Source organism: Varroa jacobsoni, unplaced genomic scaffold, assembly GCF_002532875.2.
Source record: "Varroa jacobsoni isolate VJ856 unplaced genomic scaffold, vjacob_1.0 scaffold_1476, whole genome shotgun sequence".
Lineage (NCBI taxonomy): Eukaryota > Metazoa > Arthropoda > Arachnida > Mesostigmata > Varroidae > Varroa > Varroa jacobsoni.
This window is the reverse complement of record NW_019214378.1, coordinates 136,297-153,239: the sequence shown is the minus strand read 5'-3', so window position 1 is coordinate 153,239 and position 16,943 is coordinate 136,297.

Here is a 16,943-nt window from a genome sequence, read left to right as displayed (position 1 = left end):
TGGGTAGAAGCTCATTGCAGCCGCATTTACTGATCTAGACACGTAAATGCATGACGATAAGTCGTCCATTTGCTTGCACTGTGCATTCCAAACACAAAACACCTCACGAAATGTCGCCTACGCTGTCCTGGGCATTCACACGTGAGCTAGCTACCTGTAGTTAGAGTTGTATCCAAGAAGAGTCTAATATGCTTATTTTAAGCATTCACTCTCCCTGCATTTCCTCAGGAAGGCGCGTGTCTGTTCCTAAAATGTACGACGCTTTTCACAGCGTAATAAACGCAGACGTTCGCTACGAAGTCTTGTAGCGATGGCATCGAGGTTGTGAGATTACTTAATGGTGAAAATGTCGTTTGTGCATTGAGTAAAAGCAAATGTAGTTTTTTCGCTTCTAACAGCAAAAAATGCTTTCGGATTTCGAATAGGCCATGTACGGGTACATTATAGTTTTGTCTAAATTATTGCACCTGTGTGCAATAAATACTGTTACTATTACTAGTATTTTTATAAATCCAAGTTATTCAACTTACTTTAACAGAACAAGTACTTACTATAGAGTTTCCAATTTTTGCTTGTGCTCTATCTCAAATAGATCATTCAGCTGTTAGTCGTAATACGTATATCTTCAGAGCATCAAATTTGCCGTGACTCATTTGTAGGACCTCTAGATAGCGTACACTGAAACAGAACACAAACATCCGTTTATTTTTTATGCGGTTTTTTTTCCTGCAATACGATTTTGTCCTACACCGTTCATGCTGTCATCAACTTCAGCGGTATCGTTACCTACTATGTTGTACCACCTACGTAAGCGTACTTTGTTGGCCACCGCCCCAACATCCTTCAATCTTTTGGTCCGTCGACTCGCACCGCCTCCAAACAAGCCTATACGAAAGATGCATTCTTTAACTCTATTTACGTGCTGCGCACCAGTATCCAGTATATCTATGAGCAGGTACCTGCAGCTTTAGGTAGTGACCCAGGTCTGTAGTATCCCGACGTTACAGAAGCGCTCCCTTAAATCGTCACCGTTTTTTCACCATCTCACCTAGGGAGCAACAAAGGAAGCTGTTGGACGAGCTGGGACCGTATGGGAACCACAGTAGCTCAACTTAGTGAACCCCTTCCGCCGTCACCCCGACCTATAAGTACAGTGAGCGGTACTGTGACAGCGTTTTTGCCTCTTCCATTTGAAGACTTTCCCGCCCATTGTCCCATTGCTAAGCTACCGGCGCACATTCACCTCGTATCCTGGCGTCTCCCTTAGCAGTAGTGGCGTGCCACAAGATTCGCCATTGCCTCATATCCCTCACATGCCAAACCATTGCCAACCCCTGCTCCATCACCATTGCAAAAGGCCTACCTGCCCAGATAGAGGCTTACCTCAAAGCCTTTTCGCCAAATTGAGCTTTTGCTATTCTGCTTCCGTCGTAGCTACCCGGCTGCTATGCTACAGTGGCGTTGTGCCGGCGAGTTCCGTCTTCTCTGCGTTGTCTACTTACATCCTTTCCCCCAATTTCCAGCTTCTTTAAGTTCATCTGTCGCAGGCCGCCTCAGCCCATAGACGACGGGCCGGGGTAGACAAAAAGGAACATTTATGCTCAACTCTGTGAAGTTCTATGGTACGTAGTTTCCCCGTGAACCGTGGGGACTCAACGGAAGCTTTTCTCCGACAGGGGTGTGGGAGGGTACCAATATACCGACAGAGAAACTGTGTTATTCGAGGTCGGTCGTACCACCCGACAAACTGCCTGTTTCGGCCGCGGAATGGGTTCTCCACCAATGGAGCCTTGCCGGGGCCACCAAACGCATGGGTAGTGCCAAAGAACTCGTGGTAGGAGAGGCGTCTGCTAAATTCATTGGAACGACGAGTTCGTCTCAGTTGTTTCCTCTGTGAAAGTAAAGAGCGTCTGTACTATTACGATGGGATGCGGGGAAATTTCTTGCGAGGAAATGGGAGGGTAGCTGGCCACGAGAAGCGCAGTGGTCCCTGTGGCGGCAGCCGTTCCGGGGGTAACAGTTTGGTTTTTCGGAGAGCAAAAGGGTTTGGAGTTATACACGGATAGTGCCATTTGCAGTATATAGAATTTACTATACGGAACAATTTCAGATCCCACGGCTACCTCAAAATTGCCAGCTTCAGTTTTAACACAAACTTCACCATTAGCACGATAACTGCATATAATGTTGCTACTAAATGTAGCTACGGTACTGAGTTTCTCTCGTCATCCATACAAATTGGAGAGTGCACGAAGCAGAGGAACATATATGCGAATTTGTGCAAACAACCTATCCAACTAAAAAAAGACGAGGCAGTCCGATAAGGTAGAGAGGTCATCATAATGCGGTAAGGCTCTCCGCAGCGGTCTGTTTGGCACTTCTCTCACTTAATGGTGTCGTAAACGATTCAGCTATTTAGTGCTTGTGTGTAGAGGTTGACGATTAGCAGAGTTGTCGATAGAGTAATACTAGATAAGAAATACCTGCAACAGCTCCCTATAAAACGATAGGGTTTAAGCGAAACACTTATTGAAAACTGAATTAATACATGACGGTCGGAGTTATAAATATATGGCATCATAAACGAATCTTGTTGTGAGGTCCATCTGTCTGAAAGCTACACAAGGATAAACTCTACACAAAAATGGTATAAATTAACTGGCTAACGTTGTCAGATTGTTAATTTGTGTTAACATCTTTCTGAGTACCATACGCAATCGCTTGTTTGAAACGGTTAGTATGAGGTGGGTCTACTATTTCGAGGCTGAGATATCGTTTAAGCGTCAACTACCCCCTTCGTCGCTTTTGACATATATATATATATATATGTATACATATCGTAAGAATACTGACGGTGCTTTGAACCACATACCTTTTCAAATAACAGTTCTAAAGTGAATATGTGCCGTTTTGATCGTTGACTTCTTCGGGTACCACCATAAGCTCATCACTGTAGAATTTCTGTGTCTTCTGGGGGAAAAATTTTGACAAATAATGTTTGCTTTTTTCTATTGAAAGTAAATTGCCATCTTTAACAGAGTTCTACAGAGAAATATTATAGCCAGATGGTGCAGGATCTGGGCTATACGGCGAATGAACCATTCAAATTCCCTTAACGTTTTTTTTCCGGATAACTAAAAATACTAATAATAATAAATAATAATAAATGCATTGTCATGCGCAAAGGCGCTTTCTGTTCTAGCTACAGCCGATTTTTTTTCAACAGGCTTTTGTTAGTTCTTGGTAGTAGAAGTTCCGTTTTGCTAGGTAGCAGCGACTCATAATCCACGAGCCTTTTCTAATTCCATCAAGCACCTTTGGCGCTAGTTTGCACATAGCCATTGATTGCGAATTATATTTTTTCTTTTTTTTTTTCTTACTTGCACATGATTGTACGCGATCAACCGCGTTAGAAATAGTTTAATTTCATCCCCTGTAGAATTTCGCAGACGGAAATAGGATCGAGTGAGGTGCTTTGCGACAATTTCTTTTTTGTAGTTAGTTCAAATGATATAGAACTATTTATAGATGGATGTTTAATTTTTTCGCCATCTAACCGCTACTCAGTCATGGCTGCTGCTACGTATCAGTTCTATTCAATTTCCTCGATAATTTCATATTTTTTTTTTATTGGTCGAATAGTGAAATGAGCATCAACAGTTCCAGAGCGAAAACGATTCAGCTATTTTTCTTCCATCTTTTTTTTTCGTAAACAACACAAATCCTTCGGTGAGCCTGGACAGAATTTGTGCCTATATTGCAACAAACTTATAAAGTATAGCGACTTTTTTTGTAAAATTTTACTTATATTTAAATATACATATTCCAGCGATTCTAACACCCAATGACGCTAAAGTCGGCCCGACGTGGCTTATGTTGCTCGAGATATGTGGTTTTAAAGTACAACAATTCTCTATATATATATATATATATAAAAGGTAGTGAGTTCAAATAGGAAAAAACCCTGACGTGCTGTTTGTCATGACACATAGATATTTATTGGCCACATCTGTTACTACAAGGAAGACAGTTCTTTCTAGAATAAAACAAAACTTATTGCGGCAAACAGTAATAGTTGTTTCTGAAATTTAAGTGAAACTTTGTTATTATACAATCTTTCAACACTGGACAAACCCCCTCCGCGACTAACGACTTTTTTTTTGGCTGAAACCAATTATCGACGTCATTGCCAGTCTTCATGCGGTATCTGAAAAATCAATAGGAACTTTCATATGGTAGACCGAAGCACAGCCAAGAGGATTCAGATTTAAGTAACACAAAATGTTATTAAAAATAGAAATAAAAAAAATCTATTCTAAAATAAATCTTGGTCGTTAACACAGAATGTAATAAAGAGAGGGTGTCAAGTAGGTCGCCCAGATCAAGATTTTTTTGCACCTTTAAATTTTCTTAATCCTTTGAGCCTTTGCATTTTCGGGACTTTTGACCTGCTTTTAGGACTTGCTATTATTTTAGGTTCAGAATTAAAGCTATAATCGCTATTAAAGATGTTTGTAGGAAAGATGCTTCTGGCGAAAAAAAATCATTGAACTATTTGTTTTTATTTAAATTTAGTCGTAGAAACATCGCAATTTGTACACGTTATTCTGTACGTATACATATGCATATATATTAATATATTATATAATATATAGATATGTTTAAGTAAAAGCTTAACAATTGCGTCATGTGTAAAGTTTACTGTGGGTAACAAAACGACCAATTGTTTGTTAAGGATCCCCAACTTACGGACTCACTAACCGCTGAGAGTCTTCGAATATGAACCCACAACCGTTACAAGATGTGCGTCAAATGATTGCTAAAGAAATGCGGCAGCAACGGAGATCATACGGAGTTAACGACAGTAACGGGAGCAGCAGGTAACAATGGCGGTAATATTCTGTTGATGCAGTTTATCTCATTAAAAGGCTAAAATTACCTCTTAATAGACTAACATAACTATGATTTTTAGGAGAAAACGATTCGACGACTTTGAAAAGATATTCGTTCGCTACGAAAACGACATTCACTTTGATTTAAGAAAGCGGCCTTTGTACTTTGTAGACTTAACGCAAAGGATAGGCACAAAGAAACACTTAAATTTATTCCAGTTCTTCACTATTAAAACAAGGTTTGAAGGACCCAGGAAAAGGCCTGCCTGTTGTAACTAAACTTGCTAAGTAATTAAACTTGATTACGTATTATAATCGATATAACTTCCTTGCGTATATCAATGTGCGCGTAGTACCTCTATTGAGTGTGGGTGTGTGTGTGTGTCTATATATATAGATACCTAACGCTTTCGTATCAGAACCCAGATTGGACCCCATAACATTAGTATGTATAATTTAATGCTAAAGGTTTCATCTTAGTGCGTATACGTACCGAATACAGGAAGATTCACACACTAATCCATATACGCAAATAGAATAGTTATGTTAATTTTATATAAGGGCCATGTATATTGTTTATGTGATGTCGTTTGGTGGTAGTTACTTCATTATCAATTCACATTCTGCATAATCACCGATTAGCGGGTGTTCAAGAACAGGAACTACTTTTTTCGAGTTCTCTAACCGTAGTCATCTTTCACTGCGCCCCTGGACGTTTGACTCTTCCCAGCCAAACGCAAAATGTCTCATTTCATGAAGACGCTCAACGTACGGTCATCATGACGCCAGCCGTCGTCAGATACTGTCAGAGTGTTACCACAATGCCATGTTAATAGAGTCCACCACTTGCGAAACCGAACTGTGGTCTGTGGCTGAAGACCACACACAATTTCAGTTAATACATATTGTGTTGTATCTAGAAACACGAAGCTGACTCTTCTTTGGGCCGTACTGGCGGTTCTGTCATCGCGAGTAATTATTTCTCACGAGTAGAGAATACACATAAAAAAACGCGAAGAAAACGATCAGCGCATAGAAGCTTAGGGCTACGAACAGATCTTGTCCAAAGAAGCGAATCCAGCGACATTCTACTTCGCTGGACTACGTTACTTCTGTTGCACGATCGTTCTATATTCCTCTAGGGGATACTTGAGATGTGTTGATGTGATTATCGTCGATCATTATTACCACAGGGCGATTGATTACATTTTAGTATCACGTGTTTATCTAAAGGCACAAAGGATAGCGTTGTACACATATTGATGATCTGACTAGATTCACAATAGCAAGCACAGCTTTTCGGCTACGTCTTCATTTGTACCTCAATCGTTTTTTCGGCCGTAGAGCAGAAAATGTTGACAGAACCACTTCTGTAATCAATTCAACCTGTTTGTACCGTGTTATCGCTGTCTTGATCTTTTTTTTAGGTTAATGTTAATTCTCTCCTCGTATGTTCTCAGAGTCTATGCAGTAAAGCCGTGCTCGTGATAGCTCAGTGCGTCACAAGTTTGCCTGCGAAGCTTAGAGATACGTAGTTGTATAAATTCGAAGGTGCTTAGGTATAATCGTACTGTTGGAAGCCAGCCATGTGAAATATTACCTAACGCCGCGTCGAACGTAAATTTTCAAACATTTATGTAGCAAAACTAGACCTTTTCACGATGTGCTTTGCTATATATATATATATATATATATATATATATATATATATATATATATATGTCGTGATTCTCTGCTCGACGATCGAGAGTTTGCGTGTTAGCAGGTGTATTGCTAAATACGTCATTATCAGCCTCCAACGAACCAACCATATGTTAAAACGTTCTACAAATTTTACGTTTACAGTAAATAAAAGAAGGATACGCCTTACATAAGTGCCGTCATCTTTTGTATATATATATATATATATATATATATATATATATATGTAATGATATATGTGATGCGCCCTACAAGAGACGCATGACAAAGATATGCGTTTTCCGGGGAACATTCCATTAAGGAATTTGCATTGCACCGTCTTATCCCTCGGACGTCCCGCTGAACATCACCCCCTTTTTTTTTCCCTATGTATACTTTGAAGTCCCAATTCTCTTAATCCTTATTCTAGAAGAGCTAGCCGCTTGCGAAATTGCGATCAATGTTAATCGAATATAGTTTATTTTGTTAGTACCACCAAATATAGCCCGATTAATCATTAGCTGAGTTCCGACAACACTGCGTATAATACTAATACCCTTCACGATAGATATCGTGTAATTTATTTATGTGATCCCTTTATTGCCCATTTATTCGTAGTCTCTACTTCGATGGTTTGTTTTAAGCAATAAACTTGATATTATCAAATAGTACGTCTCCTTTGTATCACAATACCCCAGCAGACTAGACATTGTAAATGGCGCAAATCAGCACTACTAAGTTTTCTAAACTCCGAAATAGGTCCGGCCCATAGCGTTTTACCTATACCGCCGGTTCCGTCTCAATTAATATGGCTCCTTTTAGACCATAAGTAACTGCTTTTTGACATGCGCTACTGTTTACAGTTTGCTTTCAACGTTTTGACATGTTTGAATAACATTCCAAACCACCAGCAGTGAGAGCAGAAGGAACGGAATAGGCGTCTTCTTTCTCCATTGAACGCGTAGCGTCCTCAAAGGAAAGGGTCGCAAAACATCGCTTTGCATTTCTCCCTTCTTCGCGTCGTGATTTTTCTCTCGCTCAAAACCATTGCCCTGAACCAGTGGACCTGGCGAGTCGCCGACGTGGGTCTATGCGGCTACCTACCTTTCCATAATCAATGACACTAATCTGGGCCATGGATAACCGCCTACGGTCCACCGAAAAGAAAATTCTGATCTTCGTATGTCCCGTTCGTAGTCGTGAGATCTGTCGAGCTCATTATCATAGTAGTAGATTGGTAGAACTGAACATTGTGTTAAAGTTTTTCGTTTCACTTCTCTGTCTTCTACCGTGAGAGGGCAAATCCAAAGTCGATATTAGATAGAGAGGTAACTGACTGCTAGACTCAAACAGGGGTATCCTGGCTATGCTTCGTTGTTGTTGGTTTAGTGGAGGAGGAAGTTGGCGTTAAAAGAGAACGAAATAATCCTATTTACGATGGAAAGGTTACGGTGAATTGCATTTGGAATCGAAGGGTTTCTTTTTTTGCCTAGGCGAGCCTTTAACAAGCCGGAGAGGTGGAGGTAGGGGTTGCGACGAGGGGCAGTAGCGAAGGTAAGCCTTTACGATCAGTACCAATTTGTTTGTCGAGCTTTTTCTGCCTAACATGTTTTATGTCGTCAGATAATCCTAAACGTTCAACTAAGATAATCCTAGGTATTGAGTGGGATGAAAAGGGTAACAATATTCCAGAAGAATAAAATGGGTCTTATCGTTAGTAAAACAGATTATATATTAGTTTATGTAATCATAAGGTTCCATTAGAAGAGAACCACGTCACAGAGCTTACAAAGCCGGCAGTTAGAACTAAGGGAAAATATAACGTAACAAACAAATCAGTAAAAAATAGTCTAGTTTGCCGTACAAGAGGAAACCATTCTATAACAGAAATAATGACACAGAGAAGAGTCCCAGTAAATCAGTTTGCCCGAGCGTATGCTTTAATCGACCGCTGAACTGGAATCGCTTTAACTTCAAGTTCAAAAACATCGCCCTTGAGAAAATCCTCCCGCTCGTTCAAGCACTTTAAGAATTGTTAAGAAAAAAAAAAAGAGTCTTCTGGGCAATTGTAACGGATCATTTATTGCTGCTGTTAGGACCGTATGGTATTCTTTCGTTTAACGAACTTAAACAGTCGATTGATGCGAGAATTTTTTTAAAGTTGACCGAGTTTTCGAGTGTCCTGATACAACAGGACATATCTTAGAGCTGGTGAGAAGGAAGAGACAAAATGTTGGCTAGAATACTTCCGCCTATTACTTTTTGCGCGGTTAAATCGGTCTAGCTTGGCGAAAAGAATTAAATTATGTTAACTTGTTCATATAGCTGTTAAGACCAAATAATATCTCTCCCCCTTATGTTTTAACTATGGCGTTCAAGCAGGCCTTTCACTATATTGTACGCGAAAAGAATATACTTAATCTTCGCAGTTATTAGTACGATTGACCTGATAAAATCAATCTCTTATTCAGAGAATTATTTGTTCTAGTTAACATTCTAATAACACTCTACCGTAATTATGTATCTCGTTTTCTCAGCCAAGTTCGCTGAGCTTTGCTAAAACTCAATATGTCATTTAGTGCACGACGTTACACGCAAATTACCTCAGGAAACTTTTAAAGAACAATCGAACAACTCGTACCCGCCGCTTTGTAGCTGGAAAATAGAACAGCATTGACTAAAATTCCTGGATCTTTTTGATTTTGTCGGCGGATGGCTGGCATTTTCAATAATACCATATCAGCCTAGCGGGCTGGTTCGGAAAGCGCGTAAGTGTTGGCATAGACATTTTTAAAGTTTCTAAGGAAACTTTTTGGAAAGTTTTTTCGCAGTATCACAAAAAGGTGAACTATATTAAAATCAGGTCGTTACAGAGGTGCTGTGTATCCTATACCTAAGTGTCTATTGAAACAAATCGAATTTTTGCTACGAACCTTATAGTTCTATAAACGCAGAAAAATTTGTATGATATGTTGGGCCTTATGGCGTTTTCGTGTAAATGTATTTGTCAATTGCCTATTTTTTCAATTTGTTCAATTGTTTTCTACAAACCGGCGCTATCGGAGTCGTAGAAACAATCACTAGGCCATGGTCATTCGGTACTATATGTGTACATTCTCCGATGTAAGAGGGTGCCTAACAATGACTAACTTTATCCTAGGATACGAAGCTTCGACGGAATCAAATCGGTCCGGTATTACTAAAATAGCTTTCGTAGAAATACACAGAGAGACGTTCGTATTTAACATATTCTAGTTGCACAAACCCGATTTTGAGATATCGATAAAAAGCAAAATATCTATATCCAAATATCGATAGATATTTCTTGATAAGACTGAAACACTTTCCTTATGATTCTTTCATACTTCCGAGGACGTACCAATAAAAAACGAATTTTCTAAATAAGTTAGCTTTCTTTTTGTTCGGGATTCATTAAGTGTCAGATAAACGTAACATCATTGGCTATGCAAGGTAAAAGTATCCTAATCAGTCCTTCGCAAATTAGCTCCGTCCCTATACTGAATATAAACGCTGGCAAGGTTTTGGTTAGGATAAATATTCGGACCTTCTTCCAATAGCAGCCTTAGTTCGCGCGTACTGTTCGTTCCCTGCGTAAATACGCTGGAGTGTAAATTTATTCGCAGACACTTGCGTGCCACAGGAGTAACACGAATGCAGAACAATCATTCTTGTCATAATAAGAAGCCCCTTTTTGTGTAATATAGATCTACCACATCGGAGGCACCTATGGCTTCTGTTAGCGCTGTTCATTTGAGTAAAGTTGAATACGAGTTAGTGGTCTACTTAAAAGTTGAAAAAACTTGATAGCTCGATTTTATTTGTATATGCTTCTTTACCTGCCTGAAACGCAGTAAAATGAAAACCTCTAACGATAATTGTGGGTAACGAATCATTTTCGATCATTGAAACCTAGCGCATTAATTTATACGCAGCAAACGTGCTTAGATCAGATCGAAATGACATTACTGACAACGTCCGTAAAAGCTTTATTTAAAGAAAAATTTGCTTACAAATACGTGAGTGACGATGCATGCTACCTACAAATGTTACTACCAGAGACAAAGTTGCGCCTATAGACAGATAGGTGGCGCCACAGGTAGTGACTTTAGTAAACGTTGAGTTCCACCCCTTGTAACGGGTATAGAATGTAACGATTTAGGCTTCACGTGGTATTTGCGCGGCGTCCGTGCATCGAGCGGCGCTATCAGTGTTGCCACAATGAATAAAGCATCGTAAAATGAATACGTATCAACAAATAAATATAAGTGTAATTGTATCGCTCCCCGGATGGGGAGCAGCGAAGGCAAAAACCCATCCATCGACAAATGAAGACCATTCAGATGTTTCAGTGTCGCGTTGTTCCATAGGGATGATTGTCAGTATTTTGATTTGGGAAATTTAACGTACAGACAATTTTAGTTTTTCATGGGATTTGCGTCATTGGTTTAGGTATGATTAACGGTTTAACTAGAATTTGAATAATTCGAAATAAGAAAATGACCGTGAATGAACTAAGGGAAAAAAAACAAATGTTTCAATAGATTTCGAACTATAATCGAGATACGATAAAGCTTAATTCATATCACATTTATTAATGTCATAACTAAGACAGTGTGTCGCAGTATTATCTTGGACGCCTTTAGCCTTCCCCGGCCTACGGAAGAACCATAAATATACGAAGATCGTAACGTACTTAGCATCAAATAGCATTTTTGCAAACTGCTAAGTAGTCCGTTCTAAAAATGAAAGCTGTGTTAGAGAGTTACTTCTCTTACCGTCTTTGCGGGCCAATTAAATGCAGTTTTGCTCGCAGCTTTAACTTTCAACTTTGCTCACTTAGCATACGGCTAGACTGTAGTAGGATCGAGTAAACATACTTGAATTGACATACATACTTCTTGACGCGTAAGTATATAAAACTTTGACTTATCATCGAATTAACTTTTTACGGAAGCATTTTATTTGTTGTAATTATATCCGTCATTCAATAATATCTTACACGACATGGTCCGTTTGGGAGCCTGTAGGTAGATCGCTAGTACACAGTAAGTAATTGCCAAAGTAAAATAAATGTCATTATTGGTATCAACGAATATTTTCCAACGAAAACTTGGATAACTATTCACTTAACTTTCGTAAAGGGTTCCTTGCCAGAAACTGGGACTTTCAACGATTCTTCGAGCGGTTCATGTGTACGATCCTGATCAATCTATCCCTCGAAATAAGATACTTCCAACTACTCGCTAATTGCGTTTTGAGCTGGGGAGGTGCAAAGATCGCATCAATTTCATTGGTTTACTGTCTAAAACTTCTTAACAAATGTTTTTATCATAGACCCGTAGGTACCCATATTACAATGATCTGCTTAATTGTCGTGAACAAACATCGTTTCGGTATTACACTATAGAAACTCTGATTCCATATTTTAAGATGAACGCTGCATAAGGTTTTATGATGAACTAAAGACTAAATTCAACGAAGCCCAATAAAAACATCACTAATTCAACAGCTAAATCTTTATGTTGCTCCTATTTCAAGGTTTCCCACAACACTTGAGTTTCCATTTAGGTCAAATGCCTTGAACGACCTATTCGGTTTGAGCCTAGTGTGGTAGTGCCCCTAAATGGACTGAATGCGTCTCTTAGAGTAATCCTCCTGCTCCTGACTTTTAACTGTCCGCTTCGGTACTATCCCTTGGCAGCACTGACCTGAATTTAGACCTGTTTAGGAAGTAAGAAAGCTACCTTTCTTATTTTGTTTACAGTGACTTCGGTTCGACTTCGACGAAACGACGACAGTAGATAGAAAAAAATCTGAGTTCTTCAACGAGATTTACTGCTATTTTCGCTAAAACTTAATTTTATGGAAACTTGCGAAAATAAAGTGACAGCAAGTCTCTAGGGCAAAACTTTTCCGGAATGCCACCATCAGCTCACTCCGTAAATATGTTCAATACAGCATTAGTATAAAGTTTATGATTATGGTGCCGTAGTGAAATTTATGTCATTGTCCCCTTGAATTGGATGAACTGTTTAAAGTCTAACGTTTTTGACATTAGCGACAGAGAGCATACACCGATTGTGACAGTGAGAAAAATTTTCTTCGATTGAATCAGGATTGATACTGCCAATAAGTAATGAAATGCTCTAGAGTAGGGATTCAACTAAAGGTTGTATCAAAATTTGGCAAGCGTTCCTTGAGCCGATTTACTTTTTAAAGAGAAACGTTTTCCAGAAGCGCGGTGTTTGCTATTACTTCAGCGTATTTTGCACTTCGACCCTTTAGTGCTTTTTGTGCAAAGCTAGACTGTACGAAACCGCTAGTCGGAGACTCGGGGCTCATTAAGTCACATATTCTTCTTCATGAAGATTTGCTTAAATTAAACTGAACACACCAAGAATGATACTGAAGCTAAAAAAAAGTTCACTTTGATGTGGGATCCCTGCGCAGATTAAAGGGCGAAAAGCTGTTTCAACAAGCTACGGCACTGAAAGATATCGATTATTAAATGGATACCGACAGCTCGTCGTTATCTTGCCTGTTCATCAAAGACATTCGTATCGTACAATTGAATACAGCTGATAACAGCGTATCGAAGCTATCTGATAAATTATGTCGTTTTTTAAGCTGCTCCGTTTGCTTTCGGGTGACGAGATATTTGCGTTTGATAATTGTGTAATTTGAAGTCTGTCGGTAATTGTCTGCGACGTACGCTTGCGACAAGTTTATCAAAATTCTGTTGACAAATACTAATCGTATGCAGCGCTTACGATGCGAATAGATTTAGACGTTGATTGTATAGTGTGAGATCCTTGCGTAGCAATGCCTGATCCAACTGGAACCAAATACTGTGACCCGCATACTACAATATATAAGTAAGACGCACTTAGTTTTTAATTGAGTAGAACTTACGTCGCCTGTCCTGCGATATATCTTGTATGTAATTTCCAGTGACTAGCTAATCTAAGCCCGTTTAGCCTATGTGCAAATTGTACATCGTATGGTACAGTATATTAGTACAGAGTGATACTACGAATTAAGGCTTGATGGACCGTACTAAAAGTGTGGGTCTCACATTTCTGCTTATCATAGACAAGCACATAAATTTGCGAGTATCTCTTTCTTCACCTTCAATCCAAACAGCAGAAACTTGTATTGCATATTGCTTGCAGTAAAATGGCAAATATGGCCAAACTCCCAGCAAACCAATACCCTTCGACTACCAGCACGTTCCCGCTGTTGCACTCCTGTGCCATGCATCTTTACGTGCGCTCATGCAGGTGCTTCTCGGTGAACCCCCTTCCCTCCGCCATCTAAGACAGGAGCGGAAGCTACCTAGAGCACCCCCAAGCCGTCCGAATCTCAAACGCTGAAATAGGTCTGGGGCACCATTCCCGTTCAGGGAAAGCCTCTCATCTTTGCTGATACCATTCACAGCACCAGCACGTCACATTCACATCAGCCAACGCCGCAGGGTCTCCTGCATGTCAGACGCCCGCTCACGTGAAACTTATCATACAGGCATTACGCACACCGGCGCGAGTTATCGCCCTCGGCCGCGGCATAACCCGGCTATGCTTCGCGTTTCTATGGTTTGCAGCCAGAACTTGCTGGTAATTCTCTGTTTTACCTGATGGTAAGCAGGGAAATTGCATCGCCAATGGATCTTACTCAGCCCGCCAGCCAGTCTATGGTTACAACATGGAGCAATAGGGCCCGCTCGACACCACTAGACCCCTTGGCAGCCTTCGGCAGGACAGAGAAGAAGGTCCTACTTCTGCAACGCCAACCGGACGCATGAACCCCCGTATACACAGAGAAGTCTTGTAGAAGGATCTTTTACAGATTCCAACTGGGATGCTGTAGAGCCAGCACTATGTGCTAGCCCATTGACTGACGCTTCTCTCGCGTTTTAACTCGTCATCACTGGTACTTCAAGTATACACATTCGAGACCCAGTTCTCTATCCTTATGCCTCCTTTCTACTGCCATACATCGGATAGTAGATTAGTATAAGGCTAGTGTGATACTCACGATGGGAACGCTATAGAGACGCGTGTCTTTGCGCAGCAAGCCGCAATGAGGAAAAGGTGACGGCAAGAACGCGTATTGCGCGACAGAAAAGGAGCACCATCGCAACAGCAAGCCTAATGTAGCCCTTTGCCTCTCCCCATTTCTCACAAGTTTCATAGTAGCATGTAAAAGTCTGCAAGACTAACAACACAGGGAAAGTATCAGAAGAACTGGATGAAGAGCTCTCAAACATAGTACTCCACCTCCAAGATACAGCTCCCCCAAACAGAACATCCCTGTGAAGGAACAACGGTAGCATTGTCCGTGTTGTATTTGCCAAAGTATGAAGCAACCAGCAGGCTAGTCCTTAGCATGATGGTATTAGGGAGAGTTGCAGGGTTGTTTCACCAAAAAGAATAGTAGGGGAGTGTGCTGTCTAGGGGATATTTTTGGAGGGGTGGTTTTACTAAGACTCGAAGATTTTAGGGGTATAGGGTAGTTGCAAGCCGCCGTACCAGGGATGCAGCGCCGCAGAGTGCAAGAGTATAAACGCTGCAAGTACTGCCCTGGTTGGTCTAGTAACTTGGAACAGTCGTCCTACTCAGCGGCAGGAAGTTATAAGGGGAGGACACAACGGTGCAACGAAGGGCGAAAAAGAAGTGAGATACTAGAGGCAATGTAGATGCGTACGATGTCTCTTGTACCGTATCGCCGTTGCGCAGCCCCTGGATAGGGCGCAAGTTTAATAGAAAAGCGCAAGATGGATGGGCAGGCGGGCGCCATGGCGGACTGTTCACTTGGGGAAGGCGCTCTACCTCAGGCAGTAGGAAGCCGATGCTGCTTGAAGACGCTCAACGCAACGTGGCCCACGTAGCTCCCAGATCAAATCAGAGAAAAGAGGTGAAGGCAGGCGGCAGACGCCGTCGGTGTTGTTCCCAGCAGACCACCACTAGACTATGGGGCCGCGTGCATAAAAGAACGACGAAGTACAGCCCCGTCGACAAAGGTTACAACGGCTGTGAAGATTTCAGTAGTGCATCCCTACTTCACTTTTCTTTCTTCTATCAGGCAACACTGTGTACTCCTTTGTGAATGAGCGAGTGTCAGCCACTGAGTGTGATCCTGCTGTTCCACCAACGGAAAAGGCAGGACTTGCTCTGACCCCGGCTGAGGCAGAGAAAAGAACCATCATTTCTTCGTCGCTTCTTTCTCGGCGGGGACGCGCCCGAGCTTTTCTTTTTCTTTCCACCTCTTCCGTTTCCCGCTTCGCACACGACATAGTCTTTGGACATCGCGCCGCATTCCCATAAGACGAGATAATACGCGATCGGTCAGCAGGCAAAAAGAGACGCGCAGCCGTGGCACCGTCGTCAGAAAAGTCTGCGGGCTACTTCTAGCGCTGCGGAATTCAGGCGCACTTTCCTGCGTCGGGTGGAGTTGAACGCAATGAAACAGCAGCAGCAACGTCACCACTAGCGTAAATAGATGCAGAAGCAGTAGCGGGCGAATAAAAGAAAGATTCTTCGGGCAGCGTGTGGTCTTTACTTCTCATCGTAGTAACAGTTTGTTTCACGATCCTTCAGGGCGGATTGGGTGAGAGTCAAAAGACCGCTTTGGTTCACAAAGGTTTGCCGAGGCTCGTCGGCGCCATCAACGCTGCTTCCGAGTTTTCTCTGGAACGGACGCCTTTGAATTCCCCACTATCGGTCTTGCATCCTCCCATAGATCCTGTTCACGGAGTGCGGTTCGTACTTTGGAGGCCGATTGGCCCTGCATAGAAACCCAAATAACACGCGAGGCACATAGAAACTATTCTCCTGTTTAACTAAACAAGCATGCCTTGTTCTTCCTTATCTAGTATAATCGGCCTAGACGATGGATACCCAACCATGCGTCGACGTGAGTACGTGTAGCAAAGTAGCAAACTTTACTTTCCATTCTAGTAAGGTAGTGTATTGAAGCTCTTGCTTAACGGAAACCGAAAACACTACCAAGCACTAACTGATGACTGGTCTATAGGCATGCACCCTTTGTAATAGAAAATTTCTATAGAACTAACTAATAATGGTTACTAGGGTCAACGAACGCGTTTGCACTAAAACTTGGTTATCTTGTACGTACAATCTGCATAGGAACATCTCTTCGAAACGTATTTTCATAACTCATAAAACACTGTATATACGAAAATCTAGCTTCATCTAGCTATAGATTTAATATCACAAAGTATATTAGGTAAAGAGGTAACTGGTTACTTTTTAGCAAAGTCATTTTTTTGGTTCGAACGCTAATTTTTTAACAAGAGCAGATCATTGTATATTTGCCTAAGTAAAGGATCAG